The sequence below is a fragment of the Schistocerca americana genome, chromosome 5, assembly GCF_021461395.2.
Source record: "Schistocerca americana isolate TAMUIC-IGC-003095 chromosome 5, iqSchAmer2.1, whole genome shotgun sequence".
NCBI classification, from domain to species: domain Eukaryota; kingdom Metazoa; phylum Arthropoda; class Insecta; order Orthoptera; family Acrididae; genus Schistocerca; species Schistocerca americana.
In genome coordinates this window covers 544,659,991-544,666,423 of record NC_060123.1, presented here as the reverse complement: position 1 = coordinate 544,666,423, position 6,433 = coordinate 544,659,991, and the positions used below count along the sequence as shown (strand labels likewise).

General features: G+C 44.9%; 1 pseudogene; it reads right to left on the bottom strand.

Moving 5' to 3' along the window:
* Positions 1-3,986: 3,986 nt before the first annotated feature.
* Positions 3,987-4,104, bottom strand: LOC124617338 (annotated as a pseudogene).
* Positions 4,105-6,433: the final 2,329 nt, after the last annotated feature.

Genomic DNA, 6,433 nt, shown 5'->3' with positions numbered 1-6,433 from the left:
AAACAGGACTGACCGAGCATCCTCAAAAAGTTCAAAGAATTGCAGTTAGTTTTGTATTCTAGCGAAACAGGAGAGAGGATGTAACAGTTATGAATACGGATTTGGGCTGGAAAATAGCTAAACCAAGGATTTTTCGTTGTGACGAGAGCTTGTCAGGAAATTTCAGACTTCCCCCTCCAAATGGGAAAATATCTCATTGATTCGCACCTAGATAGGGATAAACAACTATCGTCATAAAACCAGAGAAATCAAAGCTCGTATGGAAAAAACTAATGTTCATTTTTCCCACATGCTATTAGAGACTAGAACGATAGAGAAATAGTCCGAAAGTGGATCTGTGAACCCACAGACAAATGTGGATTGCAGAGTACGAAGCGAGCGTAGATCTGTCCCCTACGCCTGAAGTGGTGTTTTCTGGAGAATGCCAATAATATGCTCTATTTAACCAGGTTGAATGCGTTACTCCCGTCATGATGACGTCACCGCATATTTTTATATGATATTCCTGGGAAGATGATTTTGTTAAGCATGGAGCATAAAATTATAGTCAATTTTTTGAATTACTGATTGTTATTAATCCCCTAGATTCCAGGCAACAACTGTTAATGCTCAGAGCCTGTAGTAGCAGTACTGCGTTTGTCAAACACAGTACACATTCAAGTAGACATTGAAATTAACATGGTACTTAGTCTGTTATTAACTTGATACAATTTTGTAGTAAATTCCAAATAGCTTTTACAATCGTCACTTTTTGTCAACCCTGTGCAGACTCTCCCGAACGCTACCGTGTGCTATTCCTCTAGCCTCTCCGTTTCTCTTTGTCCGTCGCCACCGTCTGACTGCGATCTTAGGAGTGCCACGCTAGCGGCATTCTGTGTGGTTTCGACACCTTGTGTCACGCTCTGATTGTGGTCTACTGAGGTACCACACAAGGAGAGTTTGCGATGGTCAAAACCAACTACCATGGATGTTCATACGCAGTCGGAATGTCGCAGCGCGCCAGCGAGAGCCACGACCCTTGAAACGGCAGCGTTACCAGGAAGAGGTACACGCGCGTAAGTAACCGTACACGACCAGAAGTTGTCAGTTTCAAGTTGTAAGTTATTCCTTGTCTTTTTAAAGAGTTCCTGCAGAACTTTCGTCATGTCTTCAAGTCATCGTGTGAGACAAAACAGTGGCCGATAGATAGGCAGTGGGTAGTCTCCAGTAGAAACAGAACAGAGAATAGCATTATCGTTTTGGACAGAGGCCGCGTACATAGAGATTTAACTGAGTGCTGTTTGTCTGGGATTGTTCCCTGAATAGCACGTTAAGACAAATGATTAGTTTTCTTCCTACTTTATTTCATAGAACATTCTTTACTTTGTGTTCATGGAGCCGCAGTCAACGCAGGACAGAGAGGTTAAGCCTGCGTTTTCCAATTGCTGTAACCGACGTTACCAAAGTTGAGTAATTTGTTTTGTTATTCAGTACTCAGTGTTATTTTCATTGTGTGTGTGTGTGTGTGTGTGTGTGTGTGTGTGTGTGTGTGTGTGCTGCCCCAGAACCCATGCATCCGTCCTGCAAGGACATCTGTATTAGACTTTCTCGGCGGCGGAGAGATTTCCATCAAACTGGGACGCCCCAAGTCCACAACACTGATCACCACACAAGTGTTAGCGATAACAAAACCTTTGTTTGCCACGTGACAGTGTAGCGAAGGGACCCTTTTTTGAGGGAACATTTAGACCATAGAATTGAATCAAATGGTGTACTGAGTACAGAAGCGAGTTCAAACGGTAAATTGCACGTTAAAATGCAATAAATGTATTAATAGAAATGTGACGTCTGAGGTGTTAGACAATGATGCATCCGGCGATACAGTGGAAAGACCATGCAGTGAGATCACAGGACATGACAGAATGACTACCATTTGCTCTTCTCGCCCGTGAATGACAGTACAGATACGTCCACTGTGATGATAATGGACATGTTCGTCTCCCACGGCCTTTACATTTATCGACCAAAGACTGAAACGATAAGATACGAACTGGCTCCACCCATGGTGAGCAGAACAAGAGTGGAATTAGTGACTGAGGTAACAAAATGGGAGAACTCGTCCACTTAACGTAATTCTTTTCAGTCATCAATCCTGTGAGTTGTTTGATGCGGCCAGCGCCAAATTCCTCTTCTTTGCTAACCTCTTCATCACAGAATAGCACTTGCTACCTATGTCCTCAATTATTTGTTACATGTATTCCAACTTCTGTTTTCCTCTACAGTTATTATCCTCTATCGTTGCACTCGTAAATTTTTCTCACTGTGACAAATATAAAGTGTTCAGTGAGAAAAATTTATGTGCGCAACGATAAGAGTGCAGTGGGAATGTATTCACATGTGTTGGACGAAAACTATTAAAACACACATTAGAAACCGGCATTTCACTACAATTAATCTGTAAAAAAACGCACCACATGTAATGAAAGCATGAAAACCGTCTGAAGATGAATCGTAATGATTCGAAACCAGGGCCAGCCGTTGTGGCCGAGGGTTCTAGGCGCTTCAGTCCGGAACCGCGCTGCTGCTACGGTCGCAGTTTCGAATCCTGCCTCGGCCATGGATGTGTGAGATGTCCTTAGGTTAGTTAGGTTTAAGTAGTTCTAAGTCTAGGGGACTGATGACTTCAGATGTTAAGTCCCACAGTGCTCAGAGCCATTTGAACCATTGTCGAAAATGGTAATGGTACTTTTAAATAAAGGAACTGAAAATACCTTACTGAAAATACCTTTGTGGCTGGTTGCTGTCTCAACACCATCAACATATACCTTCTTACCAAATGGGATAATTAGTGAAGTGTTTGAATAAATATTCCATTTCAAGTCTACTTTTGCATCCACCTGGATAGGCGGCTCGTGTGTCTGCTCCTGTGAACTGCTTCTGTAATACAGGCACAGGCCGAGAGTGAAGGAAGCGAGTAGGAGCAGGAGAGGTGAGGCACTTCGGTACTGCATGGAACTTTAACACTTTTACTAGAGTCAAAAACAACAGAACATATCAAATGTATACATAACTTTGGTTAGGATTGGTACGTAAGTGTGAAGCAGAAGTCAGTGTCTAATCCTGTGAAGTTAGGATGACTCTTCTGTAGAAACTCAAAGCTAACAAATACTCGTTGCTGTCCAAACTGTAACTGAACGTAACTAATAAAAAGTCTCAATAGCAAGCTAGCCCACTTAGTAGTAGAAGCGATATTTTCAGGCCGTCTGCTCTTCATGAACTCGCAGAAATCAAGACGGCACTCTCTGAGCTCTACAGCGTCGGCCAGAGGGCGCTGTGGTCGGCGTAGTTGGTCTTCTCTCGTAGTGCCAACTTACGAGAGCGTGCACCAGCGTTGTGGCATCGTATTTATCGACGCCACATCTACGATCAGTGAATACTGTTACGGAATAAAGTGAAGTGCCGACACGCCAGTCGTGAACGACAGCGGAGAGGGCTGTGAAGAAGGTATCAGCCAGCTGCACTCTGACCGAGTACTCTCCAAGACGACAAGGTGACAGCAGCAGCCTCTATGCGAAGAGAACATAAGCGCCGCGCCTGATTGATGACGGCCGAGTTCTGAGATGAAGCGTCAAGATGAGTGACCTGGACACAAGTGTCAAAGCTCATTACCTTTCTCAAACAATCTATGTAGCTCAATCTTGGAATTGTTATAAAGGAGAGGTTCCTTATTTTGTCTGTCACCCTTTGCTTGCAACACACCTCTTTAACACAAAGTACTATTAATTAAACCCAAACTAAACTCCTCCTGAACGTGCCATGAAAGCCTAAAGGTACCGATAGGCCGCCGTGTCATCCTCAACCCACTGGCGTCACTGGAAGCAGATATGGAGGGGCACGTAGTCAGCACACCTCTCTCCCGGCTGTATGTCAGTTTCTGAGACCGGAGCTGCAACTTCTCAGTCAAGTAGCTCCTCAGTTTGCCTCACAAGTGCTGAGTGCACTCCGCTTGAAAACAGCGCTCGGCAGACCGGATGGTCACCCATCCAAGTGCTAGCCCAGCCCGACAGCACTTAACTTCGGTGATCTGATGGGAACCGGTGTAATCACTGCGACAAGGCCGTTGGCACTATCAGTTACTTTTTGTAATAAAACACATTAATACGATTTGTTTGAATTGTTGTCTAGCGATCAGAGAAAGCAGGTTTCCTAGACACTCTATATTCGACGCCTAAGCAGGAGTCGACATTTGGTAACGAGTTACAAGAAGAATTCAGAGCCTGGCGGCCACGTATTTCCTTTTGTGTTTCGCTGGCACCTTAATTCTACATTGTTGTTTCTTTGCAGGGGTGTGTTTACTTGCTTTAACAGTGTCTCTTATAGTGTTTTCGTTAATCAGTGTTTTCAGGTGGGCGTTGCAGAAATTTTCTTTGCTTGTGTGCTTCTTTTAATTGCTTACCTGTTTATTGCATTTGCCTGTCCACAATGAACAACCCACCTCTCTCACTCCCGGCTCAGGGTCCTCAGCTGAAGGCCATAGATGCAGTGCAGCTAACACAATTGTTTCATTTTCAGATCGAGCAAATAGCCACACTGCAGCTCTAGGCGAATCAAAGAAATACAGTGCACCAGGCACCTAGTGTGCCATACCGTCATTTCGCCAGTTTAATGAAAGACAAGAGGACTGGTTCGACTGGTTGCAACAGTTTCTAGCCCACGTAATTACTCACAACGTACCATGTACTATGAAACTACATTACATTTTCTCAACATTGGGAAATGCAGTGTTCCGCCTTATTCAGAAATTGTTCCCTAACGCACCTCCGAGTGAATTTTCCTATGAGCAGTTTGTAGATTCGCTAACTATTATGACCGATAAGTGAATGTGATGCAGGTAGGTACCAATTCTTTCATTGCAAGAGAAAAGTTCAGAGCAAACTTATTGCGAGTGGGTAATAGATTTGCAGCGTATGACATGGATTTGCAAATTCAAATGTGTTGTGGTGTTTTATATTTAGATGTTACGTTGCATGAAGTGATCATGAACAATGTTCAAATGGCTCTGAGCACTATGGGACTTAACATCTGAGGTCATCAGTCCCCTAGAACTTAGAACAACTTTAAACCTAACTAACCTAAGGACATCACACACAGAAGCCCCCCCTCTTATTTCTATCTTTCTCTGAGTAATTCGAATTTCCTCTCTAATTGCATGCGGTGAAAAGTTGCTATTCCTTCCCACGCGGACTTCCCACGCAGCGTCTCTCATCACCAGGGTGGAGGGTGGTCCGGTGACAGGCGGGCTCTGCTGATCTTGTAATGGTTAAGTCGACGGGTGTGAGGGAGCCGAGTGAATGCTTTCCAGATGCCGACATTGTCATAATAGCAGTGGAGAACCGCCCGCAGGGGCCTGAAGGAGTGGCTGGGCTAGAGATCCCGTTACTTTGCAGAAGCTTAGCGAAAACACTTTCTGGCGGGCTACCAGTGAGGCGTGGGAATGACTTGTGTCCCCAGGCAGTTTTGGCGGGCAAATTACCGCGTTTTCTGCAAAATCGTAACTGTGATTGGCTTGCTCAGGGCATAGCTCCGTGACGTAGCAAAATCGGCGCAGAAATTGGCGCCAAGAGTCTCCATTGGTGGAATGGTAGTGCTTCAGCAATAGAGTGGAGTTTAGCGCCGGTTTTCGAGTTGCTGATTGGAACGTTTAACCACGGCCACTGGCGTGGGGGCTGGAATGTTCTGTGTTCGGTTTGTATGGGTGCTCTGGTGAGGGTTGGTTCTCGCCTTTCGATCGGAGTAGGTTACAAGACTGAGCTCTCGCTGCTCTGGACAGCCTGCCTTCCATTGGCTGTCTAATATACTTTTATTTAATTGTAACTGTCTGACGAAGTTGCTGAAGTTTCGACTTCAACGTAACTTTCCGAGTACAGTTGGCAATTTAGCGTTCTGCGTACAAGCGGCCTATGTTGTCTGTCTTGAGCAGTTTTGGCTAAAGTTGACTGTATCGGAGTTACTGTGTGACTTCGTTTGTTAAAATGAATCACTGTAGCGTCAGTGATTGTGTGGTGAGCCATCTTCGTCTTCCTCAGAGGCGCATTTGTATTGCTAGGAAGTCTTTAGTCTGGAACAACCAGAGCAGGATAATTTGTTTCGGGCTATACTCGCGACATTATCACCACCACGACGGGACGTCGAAGCAACCAGCCATCGCCTCCGGTACGCCGGATCGTGTCCTTGCAGTTAAGAAGACAGCTTGGTAATGTACGTCCGCAGCACTGGCTAAGCAGGCAATTTTGCTAGGTGATAATCAGAGCTCAGCAGAGCGCGTCTGTTCGTCTTTTCTTTGTTCTGTCTTGGGTGTTCATTGTCTGAGTTCTCACTACTGTAGCAGCAATTAATGTTGGGTTGACTGTGTGTTTCTCTTAAGATTTGAGTTGCAAGGAATTGGCTCCACATA